General features: G+C 38.7%; 1 non-coding gene across 1 annotated transcript; it reads left to right on the top strand.

Moving 5' to 3' along the window:
- Positions 1-1568: 1568 nt before the first annotated feature.
- Positions 1569-1732, top strand: LOC126019944 (U1 spliceosomal RNA). Its single transcript, XR_007499547.1, has one exon. It is a non-coding gene; the product is annotated as a U1 spliceosomal RNA (small nuclear RNA).
- The last annotated feature ends 17974 nt before the right edge of the window (positions 1733-19706 follow it).

Here is a 19706-nt window from a genome sequence, read left to right as displayed (position 1 = left end):
AAAATTATTTTGTATGTTTTAAGTTATTTGCATTTTAGGCTTCCTTAAACCCTGCAGGGAGTGATCCCTGAGTATAGAGGCAGGACTAAATCTTGACTACAACTGAGTGTGCTCAACACCCTTCTTCTCACCCAACTCCCCAAAAGTTTATAAACTTTTTTTCAATTTCCCAATTTATCCTTTCTTATTTTGACCATTTCCAATGGTTTTCAGGGCTCAATCCTTATTCTGCACTCAGGAATCACTCCTGGCAAGCTTGGGAATTTGTGCTGGAAATCAAACCTCGGTGGACTGCATGCATACAGACTACCCTCTGTACTAATTCTTATATATAAAAATATTTTCACATTTCTTACATAAAGAAAAACAAACCTCCTAGGATTTTGACTGGGGTTGCATTGAAATCAGATAGGTGTAAATTTAAATAAAAAAATAATCCCTAGCCCTTCAAGTGCATGAAAACCTTTTATAATTATGTTTCCATTTATTTGTTTTCATTTTCTCAGTACTGCTTTGTAGTTTTCATAAAGATTTTCCTAATTAATGACTTTATAAAGCATCATTAACCCTCTTATAAGTGGCATATTAAATTCAATTGTTCACTATTTGTACTGCTTATGAAAATGCATGGAATTTCCATTTTTTTTCACCTTTATGTTGTGATCTTGCTGTGATTTTTCATTGAGTTTTTCCAGATACTTTAGGAATTTCTTCATTTCTACATCTAGGGCACAGGAGTAAATGTGAGTTTACCTTTATTTATTATAAAAACCTTTATTATAAAAAACCTTTATTTATTATAAACATAAAATAATATAATCCATCTTAAAGGTTGTACACTTGAGTCAGAGAGATAGCACAGCGGTAGGGCATTTACCTTGCATGCAGCCCACCACAGACGAACCCAGGTTTTATTCCTGGCATCCCTTATGGTCCCCTGAGCCTGCCAGGAGTGATTTCTGAGTGCAGAGCCAGGAGTAACCCTTGAGCACCGCCAACTGTGGTCCAAAACAAACAAACAAAAAAAGGTTGTACCCCAACATATTTTTTGGTTTTTGGGTCAACCTGGCAGCGCTCAGGGGCTATTCCTGATTCTACACTCAGAAATTGCTCCTGGCAGGCTTGGGGGACTATATGGGATGCCAGGATTTGAACCACCGTTCTTCTGTGTACAAGGCCTTACCTCCATGCTATCTCTCTGGCCCAATACCCCAACTTTTGATTCCCTTTACTGATGGTGCCATTTTTACTTGATGAAGGAAGCATTAATTTACTCTGCTTGAAATAGGGTTAGATGTTTCCCCGGGGAAGCATGCTAGCCAGGAATATACAAATAAGGTGTAATGAACATGGGGCTTACTGAGATGCTGGTCTTGTTCTATTTCCTGAATTGGATACTGGTTATACCAACCAATATGCTCAATTTGCAAAAATTAATGAGCAAGCCATTTACAAAAACTCATTTATCTTCATTCTACTCCAATAACAAGTAAAAACTTAGTCAAATGACAAAGTTTTTACTTGTTATTGGAGTAGAGTGAAGATAAATGATAAAAGATAAAGATAAAATACTTACCTGGCAGGGGTGATTCCATGATCACGAAGGTGGTTTCCCCAGGGTGAGGCTCGCCCATTGCACTCTGGATGTGCTGGCCCCTGTGATTTCCCCACATGTGGGAAACTCGACTGCGTAATTTATGGTAGTGGGGGACTGCGTGCGCGTTCTCCTTAAAAAAAAAAAAAGATAAAGATAAATCTCTTAGTTGGCCCTAGCGCCTCTCTTTGCATGGCATGGCTTATCACAGAGAAACTGCTTTCACCCTCCCTTCATAGAAAACCACAAGGAGGTCCCAATAGATGGTGACACTTGGTAAGGCTCATGTAGTGAATGCACTAAAGTGCTTGGGTTTACTCTACTTTCTGTGTCTTTATCACACCTGACTTTATGTTGAAGTATGGTAGGGAAATAGATAAAAAAGGACCCTTAGTTCCAAAAGGGGTGCTGGTGGGCAGAACAGGGTGAGTCTAAGCAGGGCTGGTAGTTGTTGAGTTGAAGGGTACTGAGACAGGGTCCTGGAGGACCTGGGATATGAAGCTGGGCCAGTTGGGTTCCCTCATCCATTATTTTAGAACCACTGCCTGCATAAACAGTGGCTAATTGCTCAATGTAGCTGGGATGCTCAGGGTACATGAGGAGAATGTTTATCTTTCATTAAAAGGTCAGAGTGAGAATGGGGAGGTGAATTTTAGTGAAGAGGAGCTGCCACAGAAAATGTGCTGAAGAGTCTACTATACTCAGCCCAAACATTATAGTCTCTTACACCTTCTGCCTCTCGTAGCCTTGCTTTCTCAAACTGGAAGGGTGAATTTTTCTAAACTAACCAGAGCATTATCGATCATGACATGAGCTGCTGCAGGGATGGGGGCAAAAGGAAGTACTTGGTGAGAGTTTAGCATTTATTGCTGTGTTACAGGAAGTGGATTTTGAGCTTCTACATATTCCTAGATCTCAGTTCCTCCTCTGAAAAACAGAGATGTGTTGTCTTGCTGTAGGATAGTTGTGAGGTGACAACTTCATACACATATTAAAGTTCACAGAGAGCACTTAATAAGCCTGAAATTGCTTGAAATCCTGAAGGTATATTGAAAGCTGTTCCAATAATGGGTCTACATGTTGAGAATCTCTGAGGAGACAACTCTTGACTGTTGAGATGCATCATGCTATCCACAAGGGTACAAAGATCCTACCATATCTATGAACAGATCCACAGTAAATGGTCCAAACAGTCAAGTTTCTCTTCCTTGGGCCATGACAAATAGCTTTTCTGATTGAAGTGGCCAGGTACTTGGATCTCCCTTCCCCACACTTTCCTCTTGTATTATTTACTGATACTCTCAGGCTCTTTCATTGCAAATGTTATAATTGATTCAGAAACATTTATTCTACTGTGTTGTTTCTATGGAATTTAAAGTTGATTTTATGGATAACGGAGAAAGTGAATATTTCAGGAGGCACGTGCAAAAGCATTGAAGCATAAAATCCCCTGATGTGAAGGAAAGTGGAAGAGAGTGAGAAGACATCTGCAGTGGCAGGACTCAGGGGAACTGAGAAAGATTGAATATTAGAATCGGACCAGGGACTTGAATACAATACACAGCAACTTATGGGTGGGAGATAATCTGGGAATTTTCTAATAGAATGACAGCTGCAAATGAGACCTTCTGAAAAGTCTCCCTAGGTGTTTTATGGAAGAAATACTGAAGTAAGGTACTATTGCAGACAGCTGTGTTAGGAAGGTAACCCTGAAACCATTCATCCAGGAACAGCTATTTTCATTTTTTCTTAAAATTATTTTTATATTTGAATTAATTTTAATTGAATTACCAAGAGATACAGTTACAAGTTACTCATGATTGAATTTCAGTCATACACTGTCCCTTCACCAGTGCACATTTCCAGCCACCAAGTTCCCCAATTTTCCTCCTGCCCTCCATCTTGCTCTTTCTTCTGTCAGCCCCATGACAGTCATTTTTCTTCTCTCTCTCTCTCTCTCTCTCTCTCTCTCTCTCTCTCTCTCTCTCTTACATAAGCTTGTTGTAAGAAAGGTGATTTTGTAAAATTAGTATTGTATTATTTCCTAAATCCTCTTTTCACAATCATTACGCCACCCCAAAGTTCTTGTCCAGAACAAATCAGATTTTTGAGACTTCAGGAAATCTCAGATAGGTGATAAATACAACAAAGGAGCCTTAGAGAGGTGATAATATTCACATTAATTTTCTTTAAAACTTGTTTTAAAATTAGAGTTTAGGTGACATGGTTTCAATGTTGTTTGTATATGGCATGGTTGTACAAATTTACTGCACCCCAATATCAACAAAGTACCTATGTCCCTCTACCATTGTACCTATATCACTTCTAGTCCAATCTTCATTCCTTCTGGCCCTCACTGATTGGTAATTAATTCTACAATCCAAATCAAGGATTTGGATTATTTGCCATTATTTGATAGTACCCAGTTTTAGCATTGTATTTCATCCTCCTATATCAGAGGCTCTGCATTCCCCTTAGTTTTTCAGCTAGATCAGAAGGGGGCCATGGGTGCATTGGCAGAGAAACACTGGACGTGTTCTTCCCATTAAAGGAATCTGATTAACCTCAGAAAATGTAGCAGCACAATTCTGTTCTCTCTCTCTCTTTCTCTCTCTTCTGACCATGATTAAACTATTGTCACTCTGTTGGTTTCAGTTTTTTTTATCTGAAAACTGGGGAAACATTTTCTTGCTCTATAAGAAAACAAAGGGCTTCTACCCTTATTTGTCTACGTTTCATGGTTCTGGATTTTCTCCTTGAAAGGCTAGTAACCATGACCAACCATCATAACCATGGAATTATCTTAGCATGTTTCTTTAAAATTACTTTATTTAAACACCATGGTAACAAGGTTGTTCATAATAAAGTTGTTTCTTTTCAGAATTTCAAAGTTGTTCATGATTGAGTTTGTCATCCAATGTATATAGACTCTTACCATGCTTTTAAAAAAAACTTGGGAAAACTAATTGACCATATTCAGATTAAATTAAGGACACATAAGTTAAGCTCCAGAGAAATTTTTTTACAGTAATATAATAAATGTACCAAGAATGTAGATTGTCTCATCATTGGAAAAGGAAAGAAAGAATAGGGGTGTAATGAGTAGTTGAGTATGAAGAGTTAGCCCAGGAGTGGCTTCTTTAATTATAAGAGGAATTTAAACCCTTCATTTCCTGTATTTTCACTTCATGGTGATTCCTTAAACTTCATTGTTTCCTAGGATCTTCTTTAAGTCCACAGCATTCCTTCACTTTTCATTGGCTCTTACTCAACAAGACTTTTTCCAAGTCAGACTTCACCATGATTTTTGCATATGTGCCCTGTATTTTGAGAACTTCCAATTTTATTATTTATAAAACCTTTCAATCAACAAGTCCCAGCCTGATTTCCTCCCCTTTCCTGTCCAACTACTCCTCTTCTATTCCCTGTTTCAGGAATAACAGCATCTCCACCCAGTTCACCATAGTAGTCATCCCAAACTGAACCCTATCCTTCTTTGCTACATCCATTAATCATCCCCCCTTTGCTTAGTCCTGAACTGTGCCCAGAATCTACTGTTATCAATAGTGTCACGCAAATCCTTGTCCCAGTTTAGTTCTTTCCCTCTTTTGTTCTGCTCCTACTAGATATTCTAAATAATAGCCTAGCCCATGAACAATCCCTGAGCCTAGATCTGGGAGTGCACAAACAAATAAACTATAAACAAATAAAACAGATAAACAAAACACCAAAATAAAAACAAATAGAAGATCCTCCCCCCAAACCCACAAAGTGCCAAACAAAATAACTGCCTCCTATTTAGTTCCTATTTCACTTGTCTCGATTTCCAGATTGCCTTACCCTTTGCTTCTATACTGCTATTCCTAAAATGCCAATTCATTCTTTTTGGGCTACTCCTGTCTGTGTTTAGGGCTTCCTCTTTGTTCTGTATTCAGAAATCACTTCTGCTGGGGTCCTGGAAACTATATGTGATGTCAAGGATAGAACTTGGAATGGCCTCTAGCAAGAATATTGTGAGAATAAAATTCTTATTTGCTAATCTGGTATATGAAATATACTATAGCAACTCATTTGATATTTCCTGTACATGTCTTCTTTCTGCACTTATACCTCTCATCCTGCTGCTCATTTAATCTATTCTTTTGGTTCTTTTCAACTTGACCTTGTGGCCCACTCAAGATTTATACCTCCTCCTCCTTCTTCTTCCTCCTCCTCCTCCTTTTCCTCCTCCTCCCCCTCCACTTCCTCCTCCTTCTTCCTCCTCTTCCTCCTCCTCCTCCTCCTCCTCCTCCTCCTCCTCCTCCTCCTCCTCCTCCTTCTTCTTCTTCTTCTTCTTCTTCTTCTTCTTCTTCTTCTTCTTCTTCTTCTTCTTCTTCTTCTTCTTCTTCTTTTCTCCTCCTCCTCCTCCTCTGTGACTGCTAATGCTGGCACTCAAAGCACCTCACCCCTGAACAACCTCTAGACATAGCCATATTTATTGTTTCTGGGGGCTTTGAGATGTCAATGAGTCTCTCTTGTCTCTAATGGATATATGCTGCTCTATTTTAGGTTGATCATAAGTGGTGTGAACAAGGGTAGACATTTCTTATGTGAATGGAACATCTTTTATTGCTTTTCACATTTTTCCTCATTTGTGTTCTCCACTGGTACCTGTGAGAAGAGAGGCAGTCATAGGTCAATACTGAAAGAGATCACATTTTAGCACCACAGTGAACAGGGTTAAAACAACTTTAGAAATAATTAAAAGATGTTTTTATGTATATGAATTGTGAAACTGCAAGTGAAAAATGTACATGACTAGATAATGTGTTATTATTCACATTTTCCACAAGTTTTGGTAAGATTTACATGATTGGTTTTTTTTTTTTTATTATTTTTCCTGGTTTCAAAACCCCCAATGATAGTGTGCTTGGAAACAGTATAGATCCCTGAGCTGGTACAGTTTTCTAACAGCATTTTTAAATGCTGATTACAATATTCACTGTAAGGCCCTTTCATCTGTCATGCAATGTTTGAATACTTGCTTGCAGTACTGACAACTTACAACTTTGAGGTTGTACATAAGCTTCATTATGAGAGTCGTAGCTATCATAACCAAAATTTTGGAAATTAAGCTCAGATCGTCAGTGAGAGATGTAGGTGAATTTCAAGTCCCTCTACATCTGAACTCAGCATCCATGTATGTTGGGCTCAACTTGCATGTTCCCTAGGCTAAAATGGAAAACAGTATATCTTTAGAATGTCATCTCAATACTATGGGTTTTGAAGATAGATGCTAAGAAAGGGGGCCTAGTGGGCCAGAGAGATAGCACAGTGGTAAGGCATTTGCCTTCCACACAACTGGTCCCAGGGTAGATAGTGGTTGGAATCCCAGCATCCCATATGGTCCTCAATGCCTACCAGGAGCAATTTCTAAGTGCATAGCCAGGAGTAACCACTGAGTGCTGCTGGGTGTGACTCAAAAACAAACAAACAAACAACAAAAACTACCAAAAAACAAAAAAGAAAAAGAAAAAAAGGGGACCCAGTCAAATACTTGAGAGAAGTGACCTATGCTTATTTTAAAGATATCTAGAATGTTAATTCAAGAGGATCAAGACATTAGAACAAAATAAAAAGAAAGAGCTTCAGTTGTATCTTTGGAGATAGACCATGGGCCAGAAGGACAGCTTGATGCACAGTAATGATGATGCCACTTTGAATTACCAGAGAGGATTTAGAAAGTCATTCAATTTATCAAGGCAGCTGTCTTTTATCAGGGAAGATCGAACTCAAGCTAGGGGCAAGGTGAAATACATACTTCAATGCTCTTAATTAATTCAAGTCTTCCATCCCACATGAATTATAGCTGAGGGTCCTGAAAAGACTTACAGAAGTCTTAGTGGAATTCATGTCAGTCTTATTTGAAGAACAGTGGAAAACAGAGATGCCAACTGACTGGAGATGGGCATGTCTTGTCATGATTTTCAAAACTTGGCTTCTAGAAATTATGGGCTTACAGCCAGTCTCTGGCAATGAGTTAGACACAATTATTTAAAGGGTGGAGGGGTATATGTGCACTTGGAAAAGGAAATAGGAGCCACCATGAGTTCACTATGAACAAGTCATTCTGAAAATTCTTCTTTCCCTTTAAGAATAGGTATCTAAGATTGGTAGGGTGCACATTTGTCATCACCATTCAACTCCCTGCCATTTGGGCTCATTTTGGGGATTTCCACCTTTATATATCTTGCTATAATCTCTACAATCATAAAATAAAAGAGGTCACATGCTCAATTTCCTAGTATCCCTTGCTGTAAGGAAATTAGTTCAAACTTTGCCAATCAGTAGGCAACTGCTTACTTGTTCAATGTCTTGAACATTGGCTATAAGAAGAGCAAAGGGACAAGAGTAGTGGTGTGGAATTAGTTCTATTGATTGAGTTTTCATGGACAGTGAGGACAGTGCTTACTTACAACAGAGAAAATTTAGGGCAGTGTCAATTATTTCTGTCCAGATAAGTTCTGCTATAATTTGATGAGTTGTTCTTGGTGCTTGTTATCTGTCCAGTTTCTTAAACAGTCTTCATGAGTGTCATAATCTTTTAACAAATGCCTTCTAGTTTAAAATAAGCATAGTCCTTTTTGTTTTGTTGTTGCTTGAAACTAATAATCCTAAATGGGTGGCTGTATTTGATAAGTCTGGGTAATTCCACAGGCATTGAATCTTGATTGTAGCAGACATTTGTCAAGAATTTTTATGTTAGAATTAAGAACAAGGCAGATAATAGTGGGTGGTAAGATGCTGTAGTAAGATGGATGGGAAGTTTATGTCCTCAGATGTTGAGTAATTTATCCAGGCTAGTCTCCAAGGAGGTCTCTAATGATGAACTGAAGCGGGTAGAATAATGATCCTCTAAAGAGACCCATATTTTAATTTATGGAAACTGTAACTATGTTAGGGTACATGACAAAAAGAAATCAAGTTTAGATGGAATAAAGATTGTGAATCAACTTTAAATGGGGAGATTCTTCTGGGTTGTCTGGATAAGAGCAATCTAATTTCAGGGGTCCTAAAAAGTCAAAGAAGGAGGCAAAAGAGTTCGAGAAGGAGGAGTGATAATAAAAGCAGTGTTACAGAGAGGTTTACTCTAGTTATGAAAATGGAACAAGGAGACTACAAGCCAAGGAACATGGGTGGTCATTAGAAGATGCAAAAGGCAAAGAAGCAAAATTCTCCATGAGAGGCTCCAGAAGGAAAGTGGTCTTGTCAACACTTTGCCACTTTTATGAGCTCTGTTTAAAACATCTGACCTACAGGAATGTTAAATTATCATGGTGTATTTCCTAGGCCACTCTATGTTACAATGGTAATGGGAAACTACTAATATATATTCCAAATGTCTCTGCAATTGGTCTTTCTTGGTAGAAAATTTGTAATGAGGGAGATAATTAATTTTCAAAGTAGACTGAACAGAGGCTACCAAGAAAGGGAGGAAGGAAGGGAAAGGCAAAGACAGTGGGATTCTGGGCTACCCACATTTTATCATAGAGTAATGCAATTTCCATCCAAATAATTTATTGAAATTCTAGAAAAATATTTAGCAGTCATCATTGACATAAAAATAATAAAATTACAATTATACTTACATAGATCAGACACCAGGCTTAGCAGTATATGTTATCTTACTTAGTTCTCACACAAAAATACTCCCACAAAACAGTATCAACTGTACAGATGAGAAAAATAATACTGTAAGAAATATTTATTCAACCAGGCCTGGAGTAATAGCACAATGGTAGGACATTTGCCTTGCATGCTGCTGACCTGAACTGACTTGGGTTCGATTCCTGAAATCCTATTTGGTCCCCCAAGCCTGCCAGGAGCAATTTCTTTTTTTTTTTTTTTTAAATTTTTATTTTTAATTATGAGAACAAGGGTGCAAAGTAAGAGGACAAGGTAAAGTTACAGTGGAAGGACAATCACCCAAAACATAATTCTCAGAGGTCCCCTTGCTGATATATTAACTTTGAAATTTCAGCCAAAGAACATTAAGATAAATAAGACAGAATCCATGTACAATTACTTTGTCCCTCAAGTCCCCAGATTGTAACACATTATAATATTTCTTAACAGTACACAAGGCAATCTAAAGCCATAAAACTTACGTAACTCCTTAAACATTACAGGCATAGTATTTTCTTACATTTCCATATACATGCATATTAGCTTAAGTTAACCTCAAATTTTAAGTGAGTTCTTTTTAAGGATTAGAGTCAAAGGAGCACAGTAAGGATGGTGTTAGAGTGGCAATTGTTGTTTGCATAGGCCCACCAAAATATGAGGAACATGGAAAGAAATAACCTTGGCCTAAGTACAAAGAGACCAGACCCCTGAAGTTTCCTGGCACAAGACCAAGTCTAGGCTCCAAGCAAGCTAGATCGTCCAATCCAATACATTGTCTGTAGTGCCAACACACTTTTATTTTTCACACAGTCTCTGTTGTTGGTATCATGTTTCTGTATTAAAGATCCTGGAATCTGCATATCTTACATTGAAGTCAGGACGTGGAGCATCCTCTGCCAGGAGCAATTTCTGAGTGCAGATCCAGGAGTAACCCCTGAGCACCAGTGGGTGTGTCCCCCAAACCAACTAATCAATCAATAAAATTTAAAAAAAAGAAAGAAAGAAGGGACCAGAGCGGTGATGCAAGTGGTAAGGCATCTGCCTTGCCTGCGCTAGCTTAGGACAGACTGTGGTTTGATCACCTGGAGTCCCATATGATCCCCCAAGCCAGGAGCGATTTCTGAGCACATAGTCAGGAGTAACCCCTGAACATCACCGGGTGTGGCCCAAAACTCCCCCAAAAAGAGAGAGAAAGAAATATTCATTCAACCAAAGTACCAGAATGCAGAAAAGATATTTTAAGTTTTTAATTTGAGTGGCCTGACTCTAGAGCAGAGATTCCTAAACTTTGCCCATTCTTTGCTTTATAGAACAAAAATCACTCAATGGATGGGTCCTGGGAGATAGCATGAAGGTAGAATGTTTGCCTTGCATGCAGGACTGTGGTTTGAATTCCGGCATCTCATCTGGTCCCCTTGAGCATGCCAGGAGTGATTTCTGAGCGTAGAGCCAGGAGGAACCCCTGAGCGCTGCCAGGTGTGACACTCTCCTCCAAATCACTCAATGGAAATATACACTCATCATGAAAATATACTTTCTTTTTTTTTTTTTTTTTTTTTTTTTGGTTTTTCGGGCCACACCCATTTGATGCTCAGGGGTTATTCCTGGCTACGCTCTCAGAAATTGCCCCTGGCTTGGGGGGACCATATGGGATGCTGGGGGATCGAACCGTGGTCCATTCCTTGGCTAGCGCTTGCAAGGCAGACACCTTACCTCTAGCGCCACTTCGCCGGCCCCGAAAATATACTTTCTATAAGAAAACAAAAAAAGTCCCCTCAATGGTACCTGAAGTTACTCGATTGTATCTGAAGCCCTACATTTTCTAAGAACAATCCAGGGACTTATATAATTTCCTTTGGGAAATTTTGCTCTAGATGATCAAATACTTAATTGAAATAAACTTGTTGAAGTATCACATTGATGCTCTAATTCAGAATCTAAATGCATTTTATAAGGTGGAAGGTGTTTATTTGGGAAAGAAAAAAATATTTTTTTTGGGGGGACAAACACATAATTGTTTCAAAATGTGAGTATTTCAAGGTAATTAGTTGGGTTGGCCTTTGAAGAAAATTATTTGCAAAGGGAGGACATTTACCAAAGTTTAGGTATATTACAAGCATAAGATTTTGTGATCTTACATTTAGGTATTTCATAGTGTTGTGAGAAAAGTTAAGAAAAGATAGGTGACATGGACTTGACCTAATGTATCTTTAATATATATGGCTCAAAAATCTTCAGACTATTGTGATAGGGCCCATTGTGGGTAAATCTTTGTGTTAGCTTAAGTAATCTAATATTTTCTAGACTGATAGAACTGTTTTGGGGTAGACAGACAATTAATGGGGTTTATCCTAGGACCTAGGGAATACGGGACTCCAAAGCAGGCATTTTTAACAACAATCTGAGATAAGCATATTGTCATGTTCAGGGATGAATATGTCAGAAGGGAAACAATTGTATGAAGGATAACTGCTGTTTCAAAAGTCTAAGGGAGGGGATGGAGATGTAGTTCTGTGTACTGCATGTATAAAACCCAATCTTTCAAAAATAGAGAGAGGGAGCAAAGGAGAGAGAGAGAGAGAGAGAGAGAGAGAGAGAGAGAGAGAGAGAGAAAGAGAGAGAGAGAGAGAGGGAGGGAGGGAGGGAGGGAGGGAGAGAGGGAGGAAGGGAGGGAGGGAGGGAGGGAGGAGAGGAGAGGAGAGAGAGAGAGAAAGAGAGAGATATTTTTTTTCTGGGTCATAACAGAAGAGTTTGTACCTAGGGTGGAATCTGGACAACACCCAGGTGAGGGATGGGTTGGGTGGAGCTGTCCAGAACGGGCGGTGCTGGTGTCTGCAGGCTGCAGGATCTGGCACAGAGAAGGTCAACAGGTAAGATTGTCTGGGGAGGAGCTCAATGGAAAAATGGGTCACAAGCTTGGTCAACTCCACAGTTAGGTGAGTCAGAATCAGGTCAGGACCTGGAGGGTCCAGTGTCAAGACAGGTAGGATACCTAATTGTAACCCATCTGTGATTTAGGGACCTGGTGAGGACAAATAAGAGCCATATCAGGTCTAGTCTCAACAGGATGTAAACCTCTGGGTGTGTTGGAGGCAGTAGAGAGTCTTATTATGAATTCCATAAACCAGGAATCTAGGTATCATTACTATTCCTTAACTGTTCAGTGAATCAAAACCTACCAGGTATGAAGGAAGAGGCACAATTCTGAATCATTACTTCTCAGAAAGCTTTCACCATCTGCTGCCTCTCTCTGGCCTTCAAACTCTATCTCATTATCTCCAGGTATTTAGTTACCCCACACATTATTCTAAGACTATCTCTGCAACTGCTCTTTAATTGGTTAGACTTTTCTTATTTGTTAATACTCTTCTCCCTTCACAGAACTCTCTGAGCATGATTTCTTTATCTTACATTCCTAATATCTTATTCATTAAAAATAAGATAATAGTAATGACCCTTATTACACAGTCAGGAATTGCATATACAATCCTTAGGCACAGTAAGTGATCAATATGACTAATTGTCAGGGAAAAGTCATTAAATTAAATAATGAATATTGCTCTCATGGGATAAGATGGTACTAATAATGTTTAGCTAGGCTTTGTGAGGAGAGGACCAGAGAAAAGAGAATGACCTAAAAGTGAAAACAAGCCCAGGAGTACAGGGGAATAGAATCAAGTTAGGATAAGATTGTGGTGGGAATGAGCCAAGATCAGAAGTTACTGGGTGATCTTAGATCACAGTCAAGTGCACTTGCTCATATCTCTCTTCCAGTTATGGAGTCTAATGCCCAGGTAACCTAGTGTGCTGAACACAAGGCAACATAGATATAGGTGTCTGTATGTAATACAATTTATTGGTCACACCCGGTGATACTCAGGGGTTACTCCTGGCTCTGCTCTCAGAAATCACTCCTGGCTTGAGGGACCATATGGAATGCCAGGGATCACACCTAGGTCTGTTCTGAATCAGCTGTGTGCAAGGCAAATGCCCTACCACTGCTTTATCATGTTGGCCCTATAATACAATTTTTTTATGTTTAAACATGGTAATTTATTTTATGCAGTTAAAAAATGAATCTGGAGAATCTAGCTATTTTTTCTATTTTCACACCATGTGATTTTGCACAATAAATGTTATTTATCATGCAGATTTTTGGCTATAAAATAAAAGGGCTCAATGATCCCTCCCAATTCTGACATTCTAGGATGTTGAGTCAATTTAGTTCAACCTGGCACTCTCCTTAACCAAAATATAATCAACTAAAGACAATTTTATGTGACTTTCATTGAAAGTTTGTAAACATACCAGTTTATTAGTTCTGTAAGGTTTTTGTTTTTTGTTTGTTTTCGGTTTTTGGGCCACACTCTGTGACACTCAAGGGTTACTGCTGGCTATGTGCTAAGAAATCGCTCCTGGCTTTGGGGACCATATGGGACGCCAGAGGATAGAACCATGGTCTAGCCTAGGTTTGCGAGTGCAAGGCAAATGTCCTATTGCTTGCACCACCGTGCCGGCCTCCATGCTCAGCAATTTTTTATATCCTGAAACATAGTTTGCTTTAGGATAATCTACCATAAAAGGTTTTGAGTCCCATGTTAAATATATTTTCTGTATTTGTATATTGTATTTATATTATTTTTCTGTATTTTCATGTCCTATTGCACTGGTTGGATGCATAAAGTTTCTACTCTTTGATATTAATTTTTATTTTTTTATTTTTATTATTTTTGGGGGAGTCACACTTGGCAGCGCTCAGGGGTTCCTCCTGGCTCTATGCTCAGTAATTGCTCCTGGCAGGCTCTGGGATATGGGATGCTGGGATTTGAACCACTGTCCTTCTGCATGCAAGGCAAATGGCTTACTTCCATACTATCTCTCCAGCCCCTGATATTCATTTTCAAATGCTTTGTTGGCCTTAACTTGCTTCAAGAAATGTCTCTTAAAAGAGAGAAAAATAAATTGCCCCCCCCTAAAGATAGGCAGGGATAGGGTAGGGGGGGAAAAAAACAAGCCACATTAGTGGCAGAGAGGTGCACTGGTGAAGGGTAGTGTACACTCTACAAATAAAACCCAACAATGAACAATTTTGTAATAATGGTGCTTAAATAATAAATTAAAAAATAGGAGTCTCTGAAACTACCATGTCCTCTAAAGATCTTTTGTTTGTAATATTATTAAAAAACAAGTTTTATGTCCAGTAAGTTATGGAGGGGACATTTCTAATAGTTTGTTATAAACATTACCATAATTATAAATTTCTTTTTAGTGTCCAGGAAGCTCAAATCAGAAACAACTTTCCTAACGTGGACTTGTAGGATTTGGAATGAGGAAGTAAGTTGAGTTCAGTGGCCTATAACAATGACTAACATTAGTTGAGCATATTTTCTAGATACTGAATTAAACTTAGCTTTTGAAGAAGAATGCTGCCAGGAACACTTGGCAATATGAGGAGATACATTTAATTGTCATTATTTAGGTAGAGGTCTGTTACTGGTAATCTAGTGGGTGGACACTAGAAGTTCTTTTTTTTTAGTTTTTGGGCCACACCCGGTGACACTCAGGAGTTACTCCTGACTCTGTGCAATTGCTCCTGGCACCTACTCATCGAACACGTTTGGGCAATTTAACATTTCCTTTCTCTCCCTTTTCTTCTCTCTTCTCACTACTTCTTTCTTTCTCCCCCTTCTTCTTCTACCTATTATTCCTCCTCCTCATCAATTCAATCTATATCAAATAAAACCCACACTGTTACTTTCTCTTGAGGAAAGGAATTTTGATACATAAGATGCAGCGGACAATACTACATAGGATAGCCACCTACATAGATAGGCCTCATTAAAACATTGTTTAGTACAGACTTGAAACCTATGTGTATCCTAAACTGCTCCAGCCATTATCTAACCCTGAAACCTTCATTTAGCAAGACCCAAACCCATCACTGATGAAATGCCTAGAAACTGGGAAAATGTCCCAACTCGACACACTGACCCAATCTCTCTTAGTTGATTTATTAAATTTTTACCTTATTTTTACTATATTTACCAATTTTTCTGTTCTCTCTTATCTTTTGCTCTCCCTTCCTCTTTTTCTTAAGTTATACCTAAGCTAATGATTTATCTTTATTCGACCAGCCCTTAAGAGCTCAGACCCATACTATTAGGGTCAGACTTCTAACAACATTGTAAGAATAGATCACTATTGTATGTTTTATGTGGGCATGAGTACAGAGAGAGAGGACTCCTCTCTGAGAGCCAAACCTAAACCAAAAACATCCCCGACTCCAGTTTCACTGCCCTCCAGCAGAGTTCTTTCTCACCTGAGGAACAGTCTTTTAATATGTAAATTTAAGGTCTGTTTTCCTATTGTACTGCTCTCCTGCTCTTTGAGAACACCTTGCATACCGGAGACTGTCCTTATAAAATGTCATTGGCTAAAAAATAAATTTGTCTTTCGTCTCTTGGACGTGAGTCCCCATACATCGTGTGTGGTAATTCATTTTTACAATATTATTCCGTTTTTCATCCACTTGTGCTCCCACTTCTCTCCCCATGAAAGGTTTCCCGGACTCCACGAAGGTTCTGCTTAGCAACACTAACCCATCTGCAGCATAGAGATGATGAAGTCTGACACTCTCACCCCCAAATGCACCAGCAATATAATATAGAACCATTTCTTCTTTCAAAGGCATACTAAAAAGGGGGAATTTTACGTATAGAAACAAGCTCTTATCTACTAGGGATAAGAACTCATTCACTTCACAATATAGGGGCACCTCCCACCTTGAACATATGTCATGTGGACTCAATTTAGATTCCAGGTGATTAGACAATGACCATTCAACCCTGAACCCGAGATCTTAGACATAGAACCCACACAATTCTCCACAACAGCTCCAGGAACCAAACTCCCTCTGAAACATTCTTAATACTGCTCTGACACCAACATGCACCAGTTTTGATATGACAATGAGAAAATGGCAACAACTTGATCTAAGAGCAGGTTGTCTTACCTCACCTCCTAATGATAAGATAAAATCAGAAGACAGGTCATCTTGATTTGTACAAAAGCCAAGTTCGCTGTCAACAGAAGACTGACTATGACAACCATGACTGGGCAGAACTTATCTTGGGACCAATAAAAAAGACCCTAGTCTAGGCCTTGGCCTATGATCTGTACAACAACCAAGATCTCTAATTCCAGAGGTCTGACTGAGACAACTGCAACAGAACAGATCTTCTGGAAACATAATGAAGGACTCTATCCTAGGTTTCATCCTAGGATTGGGGCAAAAACCAAGACCACCAACTACAGAAGACTGATTAAAACAACAGTTATGGAACACAACTCCTAGAACCATAAAGGAAGACTCCATCCTAGGTTTCATCCTTTGGCCTGTGCAAATACCAAGATCTCTAGCTATAGAAGCGTGCTTTTATCATCCATGACAGAGCAAAAAGTTTCCATACATCATAAAAGGACCTAGGGGAGAGTAAAAGAACATGTATGGAGCCTGTAGTTATTTCCATGATAGTATACTTCAAGGGTGGAGAAACCCTGTATCTTTTAGGCCCAAGGGAATTCCCTTTATAACCTCCCCAATATTTACTGTGCCTATCCAAGAAAAAAAGAGAGAGAAGGACAAATAATTATTTTTAGTTTTGTTATTGTTTTTTTTCTTTTTTGTGCTTTGTTTTGTTTTTATTTCAGGACAGTGGTTATTGAGTGGTTGTTGTCTTTATTGCTGTGGTGCTTTTCAAGTTTTTTTTTTTTGTATTGTTGTTATGTTTTTTATCCTTTTCCCATTTTTTCTCTTAAATTGATATTTGTAGCCTCTAGAAGGACTCCTCCCATTTTTTGCTTGTTTAATCTTTGCCCCATTTTATTTTATTATTATTTTTCTTTCCTTCAAACAGAGTCACATAACTTGAACCATCTTGTTCTGCCTAACAAATGGAGGGGGAAATAATGGAGGGTATCAAGACCAAACAGTTATATAAACATTAAGTAGAAATTTTAAAAAATGATCAGATTTAAACACCAAATCCAGACAACAGAATTGATACCCAATCTACAACATGCTAGACACAGAGAGGACCACTTATAGTAGCAGCCCGGGGGGCAAAAGAGGGGGATATGGGATAAATGCTGGGAACAGGGGTGGAGGGAGGACAACATTGGTGACGGGAATGCCCCTGATTCAATGTCACTATGTACCTAAAATATTACTGTGAAAGATTTGTAATCCACTTTGGTCAAAATAAAAATTAAAAAAAAGGAAAAAATTATAGAAAATGTTTGGTAGTAAAAGACAGAATAAAATGGAATGGTTGTGAAATTATAAAAAAAGCTCCTGGCTTTTGGGGACCATATGGGATGCCGGGGATTGAACATTGAACCCAGGTCCGTCCTGAGTCAACTGCATGCAAGGCAAATGCCTTACCACTTCGCTATCCCTTCAGCCCCCAACACTAGAAATTCTAAGTGGTTTTATAGTGCAGAAGATACATCACAGGACAAATGTCACTAGTACTGAGGTTGAGAAACTTTGAGTTAAACCCTCTATGTGTATTATTTTATTTACTCATCTATCCAATCTTCTGAGGCAGAAACTATTATTATTACCATCCATTTCTATATATGTGGAAATAGTGGATTATATAATGAAGTGGTTTGTGTAAGTACACCAATGGAGGAGAATGACAGAGACTCTGATCCCAAGTATATATGACACCAAAACTTGTGTACTTGATCAATTTGTTGGAAACTGAAAGGTTTGGCCCCCTAAACATGTAAGTCAGGATAGAGTATGATTTGAGAACAGATGCTAAATTTTATCTGAGAATCTTCAAACACCTTAAGGCCAAGTCTTGAGACAATTGAAGAAGATCAAGCAAGCTAAGCCCTGACATAATAATAGTGGCTGGGTCTCCCAGAGTTCTTGGATTGACCTTGGGGGCTGACCTAATTTATACTGAGTATCATTGAACTTAGCTAAAAAATGGAAGGGATGGTCATTCGGGTAACTTCAACATTATAGTTCCATGGCTCTGACCTTTGGAGCTTTGGAATCAAGTAAAGGCCTGCTGTTAGCTGGATTTCATGCTCATAGCCACTCCTAAGGATATACACTATTACTACAAAAAAACACAACACAAAAATGCCCTCTTCATGCCTATGTTCCTTGCAGCTCTACTTACAAACAACCCAAGTAACAAATCAGTGGTTAAAGAAACTGTGAAACATATACACAATGGAATACTATGCAGATGTCAGAAAAATAAAGTCATAAAATTTTTCTATACATGGATGGACATGAAAACTATTATGCTGAGTGAAATAAGTCAGAGGGAGAGAGATAGACACAGAATAGTCTCACACATCTGTGATATTTAAGAAAAATAAAAGAAGATTTGGTAATAATACCCAGTGACAAATTAAAAAAAACTATCGTAAAGTAAAATAAATAAATAAATACACCAACAACTATCATGACAATGGCAGAGAGTGAAAGAAATAGAATGCTTATCTCAAAGACAGGAAGGGATCGGGGAGGATTGAGATGAGGGGACAATGGTGGTGGTAAGGTTGCTTTGGTAAAGGAGGGTGAACTTTTTATGAGTGAAACCAAACTACAAACATGTTTGTAACCATGGTGCTTAAATAAAGATATTTTAAAAAAGAGTCTTGATAAACCTATCTGGACTCCTGATTCCATCTGCAAAAGTGCTGAATTCCTTGTTTGCAAGTTTATTTTCTTGGTTCTGCCAAACTTCTCAGTGAATTGCAGTCTCTGAGAGCTCAGGGTCTGTTTGTCTTATTTTCTATGTATCTCCAGCATCTTAAAAAAGTACAAACCGGGGCCGGAGACAGAGCATGGAGGGTAAGGCGTTTGCCTTTCATGCAGAAGGTTATCGGTTCGAATTCCGGGATCCCATATGGTCCCCTGAGCCTGCCAGGAGCAATTTCTGAGCATAGAGCCAGGAGTAACCCCTGAGTGATGCCGGGCGTGACCCCCCCCCAAAGTATAAACCACCAAAACTGGCAAAGTGAAAATCAGCAAGTGAATGATTGATAAAATTAAACACGGTCAAAGAGAGAGATACATATTTATTTATTTATTTATTTGATCATGAGATAGATGTCACTTCTGATCTCTGATAAATCTACTTCCAAAAATTGGTGTAAACTAGAAGTACATTAGGAAGGAAGTAAAGGTTTTAAAGCAGAGAAATAAACCTTCCTAATTTGTCATCTACAATTATAACTTTGCCTGATGTACATAAAATAGATTGTTGGGAGTCTGGAGAGATAACACTGGGATTAAAGTTCATGTAGATAGCCTGAGTTCAAGTCCTGGTGCTGCATGGTCACCTGAACATCACTGCGTATAGTGCTGGATATCCCTTGAAACTCTTGGGGTGGCCTGGTTAATCCCCAGCACTAT

This window comes from Suncus etruscus, chromosome 9, assembly GCF_024139225.1.
Source record: "Suncus etruscus isolate mSunEtr1 chromosome 9, mSunEtr1.pri.cur, whole genome shotgun sequence".
In the NCBI taxonomy this organism is placed as follows: domain Eukaryota; kingdom Metazoa; phylum Chordata; class Mammalia; order Eulipotyphla; family Soricidae; genus Suncus; species Suncus etruscus.
The sequence above is the reverse complement of the archived record's forward strand: the minus strand, read 5'-3'. Positions and strand labels throughout refer to the sequence as shown.